Here is a 16160-nt window from a genome sequence, read left to right as displayed (position 1 = left end):
GAGTGTCAACCCGGCCAGATCAGCAAGTGCATCAAGGCAACCACGATTAGCCGGTGCACCAGCCAGCAAAGTGATTCAATGGTTCATAGGTGTAGCTCGCAGCCTCATCGCCCTACCCTCCACATCTTAAAGAGTGTACAGGCGGTTATTTATATAGGGCAGATAAGAGCTGTGTTTCTCTTCGACGGTAACTGTAAATTGAATTCAAGCTGCGATTTTTGAAGTTGGATATACTCGCGCGGGCAAATACAGATGTGTTAAACACGATAAGAACACAAATTGTACCTTTATTCGTTAATACAGTCGGTATTTCCCACAATGATTCTGCTTTGCTATTGGCCCACGTCACGATCAGTAAGCGCTGCTATTGGCGGTCACGATTATTAAGTATGAAAATGAAAATTCTGTCAGTAATTCCTCACCCTCATGTTGTTCCAACCCCTTCGTTCATCTTCGGAACACAAATTAAGATATTTTTGATTAAATGACTAAATTGGACTATATTAACGATGTGTTTAATGAACAAGTTTCAAAGCCTTAGAAGCCTGAAGAAGTCTCGTTCCGAACACATCGCGATATTTGGCATCAGTTCACGTGTGTCAGATGTTGGTAAGTAGTAAATACGCTGTCCGAATAATGTGTGATATATAATGTATTTTCTGTTTGTCGATATTAATCAGATTAGCTCACGTTCAGTCACGGCATTATATCTGTCATCTCCGTCCACTGAGGCTTTGCGTTTTATTGCTTTCTAATTCAAAACAGGGTGATTAAGTTACACTGCCTGTCACATGACGTGAGCATAGGCCTAAAGACCTTAAATCAGTTAATCATATTCATATCAGATTAAAAGTAGTACAATTAGTTCCAAAGTTGTATTTGTAGTAGAAGCACAGTACAAACAACACTTACCATGCTTTTACCACATTAACATTAGTTTTACTGTGGTAAGTGTAGTAAAAAGACAGTAATCACAAAACTTACCATGCTTTTACCACACTATTGGTAGTTTTAATGTGATACTTATTGTAAATGCACATTAACCACAACGCTTACCATGCTTTTACCACAGGAATGATGTAAAACAACATAATGATATTTTATTTTCTCTTTTTTCAGCTGAAAAGACCAAAAGGACCTTTCGGACTATTATTGTTTGGAGGACAAGTAAACGGAGGAGACAGACAGCTGCAAAGGCAAATATTCGCAATGGTATATACATGTGTTGGTTCGAACCCTAAATCAAACATTTTATCAAGCATTTGTTGTTTCTTAAACCTTTTCTCGCAAAACCCATAGCCCAATCAGTACGAAGATAGTCTGAAAGTCTTAATAATTCACAAGATTTAACAAGTTGTCAAATTCGTACGATACTCGTACATATTTGTATACTCGTACACACACTGTCAGAAAGTTGATATTAATTGCATTGTATTGATTACAATTAGTGATGCACCGATGTGAAAATTGAGGCCGATACCGATAACCGATATTAATATTGCTGTTATGGCCGATACCGATATTTGCCGATGTCGATATCTCTGTATAGAAAACAAATTTTAATGATTATCAAATAAAGAGCTATTTTCCAAAACACTTTTTTTTTTACTTTAGAAATGACTGATATTGGGCACCTTTACCTGTGTGCAAAATATGTCACATACGACACACATGCATTATACTGCATTGCATATACAGTAATGTGTGCTGGTCAACTTGTCTAAAATTAAGAAACCCTTAGAAAACAGTAAAAAAAAACACACACAAAAAACAGGAACATTGTGTAAAATTAAGATAGGCTACTTTATTTATTATTCCAATATCCAAATATCGAGGGCTTGGAACCAGAGGGGCGTAAGTGGCATTTGACAAACTTTACAGGAGAGCCAAAACAAAATTGACCACACTTCAATCAACTGTATTTATTAACCTTCAACCACAACATTGCAACCACATACATACTTATATGAGTAAGTTCTTAAGTGAACATATTATGGAATATTAACACGATGAACATTCTAAAACCTTGCAAAATCTTGAAAATATGGCAAAAACATCAAATACGCCTTTTTGGCACCAAACATTTCCAATTCTTCTAAAGAAAAATAGGGCGTATCTGCTGATCAATGCAGAAATGATTGGTCAAAACATTGGTTAAAAACACTCTAACTTCATAACTTTTCATTTTATTTAAAATACTGTATACATAGTCATTTCATCATTTCAAACTGTTTAACATTTCATTTCTAACCGTTTAATTTCAATTCTCATTTATGAGTTCACATTCATGTCAAACAGTTTAACATTTAATTTCAAACAGTTTAATTTCTCTTGTTTATTACACATTTCACTTTTTAGTTCACTTTAGTTGAACTAAAAAGTTCACTCACTGCCCACTGTCAGAGTGTTATAGAACTCTGCATAACAGTGAGGAATACTCCCATTGGTGCACAGGGTGAGTAGGTCTTTTTTCTTTAAGGCACTGATCACTGGAGGATTTTCATACAATGAGCTGGGGTGTGTGGTTCCGGTGCCTCTGGTGCCTCTTGTTGCCTGTTGTGCCACCGTCAGTTTTCGGAAGGTTGGGGCGGTGAAATCATACTTGAAGAAGATTGTTTTTGGTTCATCTTTCGTGTAGCGGAACCATTTAATCTTCTGCCAATGAACTGATTGTCCCTCCTCATCTTTTGTTCTGTTTTTGAGTATGTGGTTGGAGAGGGACTTGAAGTCCAGAAAGTCCTTGTGTTCAAGTTCATGTACACTGTATGGGTCGTTCCTTCTTGCCATTCTCACAAGTGTGTATGACGCTCATCCTGGACTTGCTGTCATAGCAACTGGGGCCCGTTCTTCGTACGTTGCTTGAAACATCCAAGATCAAATTATGAGACATCCAAGGTGATATCATCGGCCTAATCATGATCTGACTAATTCGTTTCTTTGAACACACCTGCCAGTTATGATTAGTATAGCTGGATTGAGTTATCTGAGATAACTGCGCTTTCATGCGCTGGTTTAAAAGGGGATATGTATCGATAGTAGAAACATTGATCAGCAACGCTGCTATTGGCTGCTCACCATGGCCAAAGAGCGCGCACAGTTTTTCTCCGCAGCAGAGCAAGAGTTATTGAAGGTTATGCAGAATATGAAACCTTAATTAAAACGCCAGGGAACACCTCAAAGTGTGCAAAAGCCAGGAGAGAGGGCTGGCAAAAAGTAGCAGACAAATGAAATGCGTAAGTGTTCCATGTTATGGTTATATCACTTATTACAGTGTATATTCTTGTATTTTAATCATTTCATAATTGCTTAATGTCAGAGCCACCTCAGGACCCACTAGAACAGTGTTCTTCAACCCTGCTCCTGGAGGACCCCCAACACTGCACTAGAACATGGGAACAAGTAAAAGTGAAGTACAAGAATATTCTTCAAAATGGTAATCTTTTCTACTTCTACTGTTCTTTGTCTCTTTTACAAAAGAAAAGCACCGTTAAATGTGTTTGTCTGTTTATAACAGCAACCAAGAAAAAGGCTGAGCTGAAAAAAAAAAACAGGTGGTGGTCCTGCTCCCTCACATTATACCACATTATACCCCAGCAGTAGAGCTGGCCCTGGGGTTAAATGTGAACCGACCCATTGTGGAGGGCATCCCTGGGGGCAGCTCTTCCTCAGACCAACAGCCAGGAACCAGTAGCAGCAACACCTTCATTACTGGTAAATGAGCTTTAAATGATCTTGCTACACTGTAATATATATATATATATATATATATATTTTTTGCCGCATTAAATTAAGTAGGCCTATATAATCCAAATGGCTGGAACAGTAATTTCAACTGTTAAATATTGAGTAGTGATCAATTGCTTTGACTTGTGAAGGTGAAAACTGCTGAACTTAATGTAAGAATATTTTGCCATGAGTTACTGATCACATTTGTTCATATAGTGTAGTTCATTGTAATGCCATTGTGTTTCCTCTTTTGTGCAGTTTTACATAATACACCAACACTTGTACCTGTTCCCAAGAAAGTAGCGGCTGAAATATGTGCAGTAAGTGGACTTTTTCTAACTTTACATCAAAAGGGAAGAAAGTGCAACACTTTGTAATGCCCATTTGTTTTCCATTGCACAGGACAGTGAAGAAACCCTCTCAGATGACTGTCCTTTGGAGGAAGTACTTGTAAGTGCATAAATAACTTTACTTAATTTATAGTAACTTGTGTACATATTATTTCTGACTGCAATATGAGTTGCAGGAGGAAAGGCCTACTGCACAAAGTGATACAGAGGTGGGCAGTGTAGTAACCTACTTGTACTTTTTATTTTTGTTGCATGAGGCTTGTGTTGACAGTTCTTTTTTATTTTATTTAATTTTTTTATTCTTTTTATCCAAACATGGCACAGGGTGATATCCGTATATAAACGGAATCTACAACAGAAAATTTAGTATTTTGACCTGAAAAAAACGAAAAATGAAGGGGAGAAATAGAACTTGACACCTTAAAGAAGAAAAAAATGGCACTAGAGATTGAGTTGCTTCAAAAGGAACTTCAGAGTCAAGTCAAGTCAAGTCAAGTTTATTTGTATAGCGCTTTTCACAATACAGATTGCATCAAAGCAGCTTCACAGTATTAAATTAAAATAATACAACAAAGTTTGTTTCAAGAGGAATTTATTGATTGATAAAATTAAATTAAATATCCCCAAAATATCCCCAACTGAGCAAGCCAAAGGCAACAGTGGCAAGGAACCGAAAAACTCCATCAAGTGACCTAATGGTGTCCTAAAACTCCATCAGGTGCCTTAATGGAGAAAAAAAAACCTTGGGAGAACTCAGGCTCAGTCGGGGGCCAGTTCTCCTCTGGCATTGGATAGAGGCCGGACTGTAGTTTGAACTGTAGGATTATATGAATGCCTGGCTGAAGAGATGCGACTTTAATCTAGTTTTAAACTGGGAGAGCGAGTCTGAGCAACGAACAGTATCAGGAAGACTATTCCAGAGTTTTGGAGCCAAATGTGAAAATGCTCTCCCTCCTTTGGTGGTTCTGGATATCCTAGGTATGACCAAAAGCCTTGAATTTAGTGATCTTAAAGAGCGCGATGGATTATAGGGCGATAGAAGATCCGTTAAATAGACTGGAGCTAAGCCGTTTAGGGCTTTATAAGTCAGTAGCAATACCTTGTAATTAATACGGAACTTTATAGGTAACCAATGCAGTGATGATAAAATCGGTGTTATATGATCATATTTTCTTGATCTCCTAAGAACTCTAGCGGCGGCATTTTGGACTAACTGTAGCTTGTTTATTGAGGATGCAGGACAACCAGCTAATAAAGCATTACAGTAATCCAGTCTCGAGGTCATGAATGCATGAACTAACTTTTCTGCATCAGAAACTGATAGCATATTACGTAGCTTAGCAATGTTTCTAAGGTGGAAAAAGGCTGTTTTTGTAACATATGAAATATGATTTTCAAAAGACAGGTTGCAATCGAGTATAACACCCAGGTCTTTTACTGTAGAGGATAAAGTAACAGGACATCCTATGATGTTAAAGTTGTATTGTGCGAGGTTTTGTGGGCGGTTTTTTGAACCGATAAGTATTACCTCTGTCTTGTCTGGATTTAATAAAAGAAAATTACGCGTCATCCAATCTTTTATATCTTTAACTAGGGTTGGGCATCGAGAACCGGTTCCAACTGGGAACCGTTTAAAAAATAACGATGCCATTGGAATCGTTTAGAAAATTTGTTTTCGATTCCGATCATCGGTTCCAAACGCGCAAGTTTTGGTTTCCATAGTGGCCACTGGATTTCCGGAAGTGCTTGCCGCGCCCGCTTGTTCTGTTGCAGGCATGGAGCACGGTAAGCGGCGCTCAAAAGTGTGGCTTTATTTCACCTTAAAAAAGCCTGGGTCGGCAGAGTGCAACACATGTGACAAACTTATTTCTTGCACGGGCGGATGCACTACAAATATGACTAAACACCTAACGTTACGCCTGCATGGTGTACAAAATTTACAAGGAGTGTAGCGTGTTCGACATATGTCCACTGTCTCTGCGCGCTGGTCCACTGTCTCGTCCTCCTCAGGCAACCCTGCGCGACCAACGTTAGTAACGTTGCCAGGATCGAGTGCAAAATAATTAATCTGTAATGTTTTTTATTTTGAATAGAAATCATCACTCATAAAGCGTCATTCACGTCTTCTCCGGTTTATTTGTGTTCACATACATGCAATAAACAGCATCCGCCAGGGCTCTTAATTCAATGGTGCGCATATTTGGAGAAATAATGATTTATCATCACATGTTTGTAAAATGATTCGCGTCAGTTTATGATATCAGCGCTCTCTCATTCGCTGTACAGCTGTCAATCATCTCACGTGGACCAACGTGATATGAGGTATTTTTTTTTAAATGAATAGAGAATGTTTATAGTATACGTGTTAAGCAAGGTAGCTATTAGCTGCATATAAAATGCTAAATATAACATATTTCAACATCTTTTTTTTTTAACTTAAAACCATTTTAAACCGCGACCGGAATATGATACAAATCAATGGTGTTTTAAAGTGAGCTTTTATACATTGAGTTAGTTATGTCCAGAGAGTCCAGACCAGGGTGCAAGTTCTGCATAAATCTGTTTTTTGGTCTGGTGCAGAGGCATTCCTAATTTTCTCCCACGTGGGCTGCAGCTCCCAAAACTAAAACTAAATCAAAATAAAATGTTCCTCTGTGAAATGAGCCTGTGACAGGTTTTGACTCCACCCCTCAAAGAATCGGAATCGAGAATCGAAAAGAACCGAAATCGAAATGAAGAATCGGAATCGGAATCAGAATCGTTCAAATCAAAACGATGCCCAACCCTATCTTTAACACACTCTGTCAATTTGGAAAATGTAGCGTTTTCATCCGGCCGTGATGAAATATATATTTGAGTGTCATCAGCATAACAATGGAAACTAATCCCATGTTTCCTTATAATATTTCCAAGTGGCATCATATATATTGAAAATAACAGAGGGCCTAATACAGATCCCTGCGGCACTCCATAGTTTACTGGAGTTATGATCGATTTTTCTCCATTTAAATAGACAAAATGGTAGCGGTCAGATAGGTATGATTTGAACCAGCTTAGTGCTTGTCCTTGAACACCAGTATCATTTTGTAGTCGATCTAAGAGTATTGTGTGATCTATAGTATCGAACGCAGCACTAAGATCAAGTAAAACTAGTATTGAGATACAGCCTTGGTCAGAAGCTAAAAGTAAATCATTTGTGATTTTAACGAGCGCAGTTTCAGTGCTATGATGCGGTCTGAATCCAGACTGAAACTTTTCATAGATATCATTTTGTTGCAAGAAAGATCCCAGTTGAGCGGACACCACTTTTTCTAATATTTTAGACATAAATGGAAGATTTGAAATGGGTCTATAATTTGCTAGATTATTATGATCTAATTGTGGTTTCTTAATGAGAGGTTTTATAACTGCCAGTTTAAATGTTCTTGGAACATGACCTAAAGATAAAGATGAGTTAATAATATTGAGGAGAGGCTCTTCCACTACAGGTAACACTTCTTTCAGTAGTTTAGTTGGTATAGGATCTAATAAACATGTTGTTGTTTTAGATGAAGTGATAAGTTTATTTAACTCTTTTTGTTCTATAGTTGTAAAGCACTGTAATTGTTCTTTCGGGGTGATAATTGAAGCTGAATTATAAGGCGCGATTGAAGATTGAACGTTTATAATTGTGGTTCTGATGCTTTCTATTTTCTCAGTGAAGAAGTTCATGAAATCATTACTACTGAACTGTAACGGGATATTTTGTTCGGGTGACGTCTGTTTATTTGTTAGTCTAGCCACGGTGTTAAATAGAAACCTTGGATTGTTTTGGTTGTTTTCTATTAGTTTGCGGAGGTGCTCAGCCCTGGCAGCTTTTAGGGCCTTTTTATAACGCGACATACTGTCTTTCCACGCGATTCTAAAGACCTCTAAATTAGTTTGTTTCCATTTACGCTCTAAAATACGGGTTTCTCTCTTTAAAACATGCGTAGTATTGTTATACCATGGTGCTTTATTTTTCTCTCTGACCTTTTTTAATTTAATAGGTGCAACCACATCCAATGTTCTAGAGAGAATGGTGCTCATAGTGCTAGTTAGTTCTTCTAGTTCATCTGTTTGTTTGGGTTCAGGCAGCAGCTGAGACAGATTAGATAAGCAATTTGAGAAGTTATCTATGGTGGATGGGAGGATTGTTCTGCCTGGTTGATAACGCGACGCCGCATGACATATTACAGCAGTACGTAATATGCAAGTTACCATGTAGTGATCAGTGACTACGGTAGCCAAGGCTAGAGATAATAGGGATGTTTTTCTAACATCTAAGAGCGTAACATTTAGTACAAGTACTTCAAATGAAATAAACTTATAACCCGTTTTCTGAGTAACATTTAGAATATCTTTATAAATGGTTGCAACACCTCTGCCACGGCCAATCAGACGGGGCTCATGCTTATAACAGTTTCCAGGAGGAGTAGACTCATTAATACCGAAATAATCAATCAATCATTCAAGAGTAAGTGCTAAATACACTATTTCACACAGAGTACTATTGCTGACCTTGGATAACAATATATCTTATTGCAGGCAAAAGATGACCATCATTGGCTTTTCTTGACAAAGAATAATTGAAATAAAACTCAAGGAACTAAGCATGTTGTCTTGTCTTCTATTCATTTAATGAAGGTTTTTGTTTAAAAAAAAAAAAAAAAAAAAAATGGTGTTCCACAATTCTGTCCCGTGCAGCTCTGCCACTTGGTTGGTCCAAGTGCACTGGCTGGAGGTCATCATCAGGCTGCACCTCCACCACAGGGGTCCTCTCCTTTCTGATGGTGGCACTATTGTGGAGTATGGCACATGCAACAATAATGTCACAGGCCCTGTCAGGTGCAACCCTCAGACACTGAAATCTTTCCTTTAGTTGCCCAAAGGTCATTTCAATGCGTGCCCTTGTCCTGGCTAGAGCTGCATTGAAACGGGTTTGGGTCAGGGAATGGCGTCATGAAATACTGCCTGCAGGTATAGCCCCTGTCACCAAGCAGGATCCCGTCGTAAGCACCTGGAAAAATTCAGTTTTTTTAGGCTCAGAATAAATGTATGTAATACAGTGAGCTTGATATTAAATATTTCCTTACCACGTTCAAATAATGTGCATAAATGTGACTCTCTGAAAATCCTGGAGTCATGCACAGAACCAGGCCATTTTGCTTCCACATTTGTGATGTAGGACATGGAGTCACACACCATCTAAGATATTTTTAATCAGTCAACTGCATACTTTTTGATTACATTACTTTTTGTATTATTTGATATATTCTGGACTCGCTTCTCCAAGGTAAATGGTGAATTGTTTGATGTCAGGCTGCATGCTCAGAAAGCGGCAGTGGATTGTGCAGCGTGAGACCACCTTCAGCAACAGGTTCTTGTCGTAAAAACGGACAAGACATGGCTGCGAAAGACTTCCCGTATCACCTCCGCTTATAAAGCCGGGATCTAATCCTGTTAACATGAAATAAGCCTGCTCCCGAGCAGGTTTAAGCTTGCGCACCTGCTGCTATGACAGCAAGTCCAGGATGAGCGTCGAAGAACCAAACAATCCAAGATCATGCCAAATCTCCAACAATCAAATCCAGCTAACTGAGTTAGCGACGTACGAAGAACGGGCCCCTGGGGCCTGTTTCAGAAAGGAGGTTCAACTGAGTTGACTTACCCTGAGATGGGAAACTCTGAGTTTTCGGTTACAGAACAGCGGAAATTAGTTAGTTCAATCAACTCTGAGTTGACTGACTCTGAGTTAAGCGCGTGCACCACCACTATAAAAAGCCATTATCAATGGAGTGCAGATATTATGAGTCACCATGGTAACAGCGCCAGACAAAAAGAGGTCTGCATATTTCTCACCAGCTTCTGCAAGCGTACGAAGACATATTATAATTTTTTTAAATATCGGCTGCAGCAGCGAAGGACAACTAGAGTTAGCTAGGGAGAAAATAGTTGCTCGAGTCAATGCGTATGTTTACATTTTAATTAGTTATACAGTGTTGGGTGTAATTAATTACCAAGTCATCTAAATACTGTCATTTATTTAAAGGGATTACTCTTAATTCTTCTGTAATTTGAAGTAAAATCTGATGCAATTGCATTAGACTATAGAACAATTCTGTATATTTAACATACATTTTTAAAAGGTATATTTTTTATGTAACCTTCTCCCTCTACACACTTTGGTCAATTCAAGAATAATCCATGCAATTGTATATTGTTTATTTGAAAGCATTAAAAGTGCAGTTTCTTGTCTCTCCTTGTATTGTTCAAGTGGTTGAGGTTGATATGGGATTTATTAATAAGTAGACCAATACTTTCTAAAGATAGTCATTATTACATGAATCTAATTACACGGTTGAAGATGTCATTTGTAGTTAGTAATTAATAACTATTTTAGAGTAACTTACCCAACTGTTATAATATCAGAGGTGAAACTGGAAGAACAGTATGTTATTCAACCTAATTTTAATTTTCATGGGTGCAATCCTGCAGGTATTAAAAGAACATGGCAGCAGCTGAAAATTAAATATAAGAACATAATTCAATCAGGTAAGGTTTGAGCATATCATGGGTGTAGGCTACCTGAATTTACAAATATTTGACATATTAAATAACTAAATAGCATCCCAGTGTCTAGCAGTGCAGCAGCATTTTTGGCTGGGGGAATTCCTGGAGGGACTTCAGAGCCAGTCACTCCCGAAGATCCAAGGGCCTTCATAAAATGTAAGAGGTTTACATATGTGTTATTTCTTATATAGGCTATTTTTGATATTTCCATTTATTTTACTTTGGGTTGGGTTTTTTGTTGGTCCCAACAGATTCCGATGGTAATATCTGTCTTTTGGAGCCTCCTGTCCCAACAAAACCTGCAGGCAGTTGTAAGTAGCCTACTCAATACACCAGAAATTATGACAAATCGTGTTATAAAGTGTACTCATCTTCACAGGACGATGGGGATAATGTTATGTGTCACATCAAACAATCTACACATTCAGATTTTTTCACATTTTTATGTGGAGTAGAATCTAAGTTTAAAGCTAAGTATAAATGGGTAGTCTTATCTCTCCCCCCGCCCCCAAAGTGGAAGAACAGCAGGAGGACGGTCCATCAACTTCTGTTGCACAGATGAACAGAGTTCAGTGATTTTCAGTAAATGCCACAGTTTAATTCTGTAGAATTTGTTTAGAACTACATTATGTAACTCTAATCTACTACTGTATATTCAGTTGCCAGTTAAGGAGTTAATAGACTTCATCTTATTTAAAAAATTGGAAAAAAAAAAAAAACAGTAAAAATAGCAATATTGTATTTATTAATTAAAGATTAATTTTATTAATAAAAATGTACTGAAAGAATGAATGAGGTGTTTAAACACCACTTCCTCTTTAAAAAAGGGGAGGAGACCGAAAGAAACTCTGGGTTTACCGAAGAAAACCTGCTCCCGGCCAGGTTAGGTTCACAGAGTAAGTTACCATGGTAACTGACTCTGAGTATAAGTTACCTCTCTTTCAGAAACGGGCTTGACTTACTCTGCTTTCTCAGGTTTAACATACCTCCCATTCTGAAACAGAAAACCCAGAGTTTCCCTCATTTCAGGGTTAACATACTCTGAGTTTTCACTTAACCTCCTTTCTGAAACAGGCGCCCCTGGTCTTTTCACGATCGGATAGCTATCCGATCTGAGAAAACGCATGAAGTGGCCAGGTGTAAACAGCCCCAGAAATCATTCTAATATTCTGATTTATTATGAGTGTTGGAAACAGTTCTGCTGCCTAATATATTTGATGAATAAAAGGTTTAAAAGAACTGCATTTATTAAAAAATATATATAATTTCTAATACAACAACCTTTATTTTTGTCATAAAGGTTGTTGTATTACAACCTTAAGAATCTTTATTCTTAAATATAAGAATAAAGATTTTTCTTGGCAAGATAACTGGTGTCCAGTCCCGTGAATCAAATAATAACGGGGAAAAGGCTACAGCATCAAATTAAATTTACAAAAGTAAAGTCTACTTTAAAGGTGACATATTATGCCCCTTTTCACAAGATGTAATATAAATCTATGGTGTCCCCAGAAAGTGTCTGTGACATTTCAGCTCAAAATACCCCCAGATCATTTATTATAGCTTGTCAAATTTGACCCTTTTTGGGTGTACCTGAGTAACAAACGCATGTCATTCAGTGAAATGCCACAACACACTTAGCCTATATTTTTAGATTTTTTGAAAAATAAGTAGATGTTGTGAATAATTGTGATTAACTTTGCTGGTCAAGCTCATTGTTTAATATAGGTGGCCAGTTGATGGCCGTCAATATAAGCTGAAGTAGAAGTTTTTGTCATTCAGTTTAATGCAAATTCTTCAAAAAACTGAATGACAGTATCTCTGTATAAATAACAATTTTAGTATCGTATTTATATTACAGATAAATTAGGAATGATTTCACTGACAAATATGTTCAACTTAATATTTTTTTATTGTTTGTTAATAGTTATAATATATAAGTTGAATCACTTATATTTCCCACAGGGGGCGCCAGAACTAAAACAACTATACAAAACAATACATTGTTGAGTGACATTTAAACTAGAAGCAGAACACTCCCCACCAGACATCCTAAGGATGTCTCATTTAAGTCTTAATTTTCCTTAGGGAACAGAAGAACAACCTCTGTAATTGGTCTGAGATACTTTACTTCCTTTCCAGATCCATTTTTAGTAACTTTCAACTGAACCTTGCGTACTCTCCCATCAGTGCTTTAAATACTTGGGACATAAGAGCCATAGGCCACTTGTTACGAGGGCTCTGATTGTCTTTTAGAAGTACAAGATCTCCTTCTTCAAGTTTAAAAAAGGCAAGCAGTTTCAAAACATAAATCATATAGGCTAAATGGGGAATCATATTAAATACAACAACTGTGTTATATACTGCTACTGTGTATAATTTCTCCTGTTTTTGTCTACTTTATCTCTCTTTCAACACAAGAAGCACAAAGCGGGTTCAGAGGATCCTGAAGACTCCCTGCAATGACGCTGTACCCTCACCCTGAGTCTCAGCTCAAGACTATGGAGGTATTTTTGGTGCAAAACTACTGAACGCCCGTGACAGTGGAATTTGTAGTTGTAGAGAATAGCCACACATGTGTATCAGTAAATTTGAAGTCACAGAGAGAAATGTTTTAAGAGTTGCAAACTTGTAGACTTTTTTTTATCTTCCACAAACACAACACAACAGTCACACCTTCTCAAATTCTTCATTGCAGGTGCACAAATCCTATTCTACAAATCACAAATTAAGAAACTCATACGCTCACATTTTTGCTACAGTTGCTGCAGTGAATATGGTGCAAAACGCATTTACACCCCGCATCAAGAAATGTGAAGTCACGGAGAAATTTTGCTGCTCATCTGCAAATCAGTATGTGAATTCATCCAATGAGAGTTGCACACTTGTAGAATATTTTCTCACAAATGTCTTGTATATTTTTCTAGCACAAACACAAGTACATAACCACAGCTGCTTGAATCTGCTGCGACCAATCTCAAACACTGTTTTTCGCTTTCAAGTGACAAGTTTCGCCCGCTCTCCCTTTTGCACCAAGTGCACCGTGAAATGTGGGGCAAAAGTGAGTTGTGCAACTGTAGAGGCAGTGGGCGGAGCCTACATGAATATTCATGAGTTTCCCGGGCATGCGCGTGGAATTGCTCATTCTAGTTCACGCTCCTCGTTTCTCAGCAGGTTTAATGGATTATTTCAAAAAAGGTAAATATAGTTTCAGCGCGAACTTAAACTACAATTGTGTATCGTTTTGTTAAATTCCTAATCTTTTTATTATTTCGTCACTGACTGAATGATTGCTGGCATTCACTTCGTGTAGGCCTATATACAGTAGCTACAGCAAACTTCAACTCGCCGTATAAATTGCACCTTGCGAAGCTTTAAAACTGTGGCTTTTACTAATTATTATCATTTGTTGATTGCAATAAATTAAATAAACCTTCACAAATGTATCTGTGGGCTAACACTTTTTAAAATATATATAATATATCCTGGTGTGATTGTTCTTAAATTCTTGTTCGTTTAAATAAGCCAAATCATTTAAGACCAAACTCAAGCATGAATGTGTTGCTTTAATACATACGTACAATTTGGATTAAACAAAATTGTATGGACAAAAGTGGATAAATTACATTTGATACAACTAGGTTACTGTAAATGAGAAACAAAAAACACTTAACATTATTTTACGGAATATAATAAGCCACCAATTTGATGTTCTAAAAAAAAATATTTACAAACATACTGGCAAAATAATATAAAAATATTATTTTTAATGTTTTGATTGCAAGGTGTGCTTGTGCTGGTTTTGATCTAATAATATATATACACGGTTCAAAAGTATGGTATTAGTAAGGTTCTAAGGTAAGGTACCTCTAAGGTACCAAGACTACATTTATCTGAAAAACAGTAATATTGTGAAATATTTTTATCAACTGTTTTCTATTTTAATGTTTTTAAAAATATATTGTGATGGCAGAGCTCATTTTACTCTAGATTTCAGTGTCACATGAGCCTTCAGAAATCATTCTAATACTGATTTGCTGCTCAAGAAACATTTCTGATTATTATCACAGTTGAAAATGGTTCTGCTGCTTAATGAAGTGTGGAAATTGACCTTGCCTGCTATAAAAGTATAACATTTCTTAAATCATAGTGATTCCAAACTTTTGTCATGCAAATCTTAAATACCAGAATGTCATGTTTTAACATTGATCCAACAAAGTTTAAAGGTTTCATTTTCAAGAGTTCAAGTCGGAAGTAGATCATGCATTTGTATCAATGGTCATCATTGTGTATCATCCAGGCACACAGAGCAACACATAAGGTCAAAGAAAGAACATGACAACGAGAAACATCAGTATAGGGTGCAAAATGTTTATTTGGACATGGATATGGTTGTGGAGTTATTTCCCAGAGATTATTGCCAGAGATGACACAGTTGTAAAGCTTCATAAGGTAAGGTATCAGAAGAGCTTAGCAATAAATAAATTAAATGGTAATGGTTCATGTATTTAGGAATATTCTGCTCTTCTGTTGGAAATAAGTGTTGCTGTAATCATTCAGGTGTTCTGGAATTTTTGGTTTTACGGTAAAAGTGGAACGTTATTTTTATTTTATTTATTTATTATTTTTTTTATTGCAGTGACATTCAACAAATGATAACAAAAGACAGTTTAAAGCATTGCAATGTACAGAGGAAAAGCACAACGAAATGAACGAGTTGAAGTTTGCTGTGCTTTATATAGGCCTACACGAAGTGAATGCCAGCAATAATTTAGTCATTAACGAATGCACAAAACGTGCAAACTAATAAAAACATTATGAACTTTATGAAATGATACACAATTGTATTTTAAGTTCGCGCTGAAACTATATTTACCTTTTTTTAAATAATCCATTAAACCTGCTGAGGAGCGTGAACTAGAATGAGCAGTTCCACGCGCATGCTCTTATTCCGTAAAATAATGTTAAAGACCCACTCCGATGAAAATCATGTTTTTCTAGGTGTTAACATGTTCTTGTTGTATTTTTCTGATGTTAGAGGACATATCTTGAGAAAAATAAATTCAAAGTTGTATTTCTGAGTATTTCTGCATTCAAATGGCTGTGAATCAGTAGCAGACGCTAAAATGCCGGCTAAAATAGACTGGAGTTGTGACGTAGTAACTCCACTGGGCGGGGCCACAAGCTCATACTCCCCTCCGCCCCGCCCGCTCAGGTTCTGAGGAGTAGAGAAGACGATGGCGGATCAATACCTATGTGCGGTAGCGGGTTGCAATGCTAAGAGGAGAGATATTGGTATTAGCTTTCATGCTTTACCAAAACATGTTGCTGTGAGAGATGAATGGATTACGTTCCAGGGTTCCAGACTGCGACCATTTTTTGAGAATGTGCGAGTTAAAATTTTATGTGGTCGCATTTGTGCGAGTGCATGGTCATGTACTACTCAGTTAAATTCACGCATGAATTTTCCTGCATTGAACTTGTTTTAGCGCC

General features: G+C 37.2%; 1 long non-coding RNA gene across 1 annotated transcript; it reads left to right on the top strand.

The window, feature by feature from the left end:
- Window positions 1-5660: 5660 nt before the first annotated feature.
- Window positions 5661-6903, top strand: LOC309511916. Its single transcript, XR_014210822.1, has 2 exons — window positions 5661-6586; window positions 6659-6903. It is a non-coding gene; the product is annotated as an uncharacterized lncRNA (long non-coding RNA).
- Window positions 6904-16160: the final 9257 nt, after the last annotated feature.

This window comes from Leuciscus leuciscus, assembly GCF_965113295.1.
Source record: "Leuciscus leuciscus genome assembly, chromosome: 13".
Classification (NCBI taxonomy): Eukaryota; Metazoa; Chordata; class Actinopteri; order Cypriniformes; family Leuciscidae; genus Leuciscus; species Leuciscus leuciscus.
This window is presented reverse-complemented; position numbering and strand designations above follow the sequence as displayed.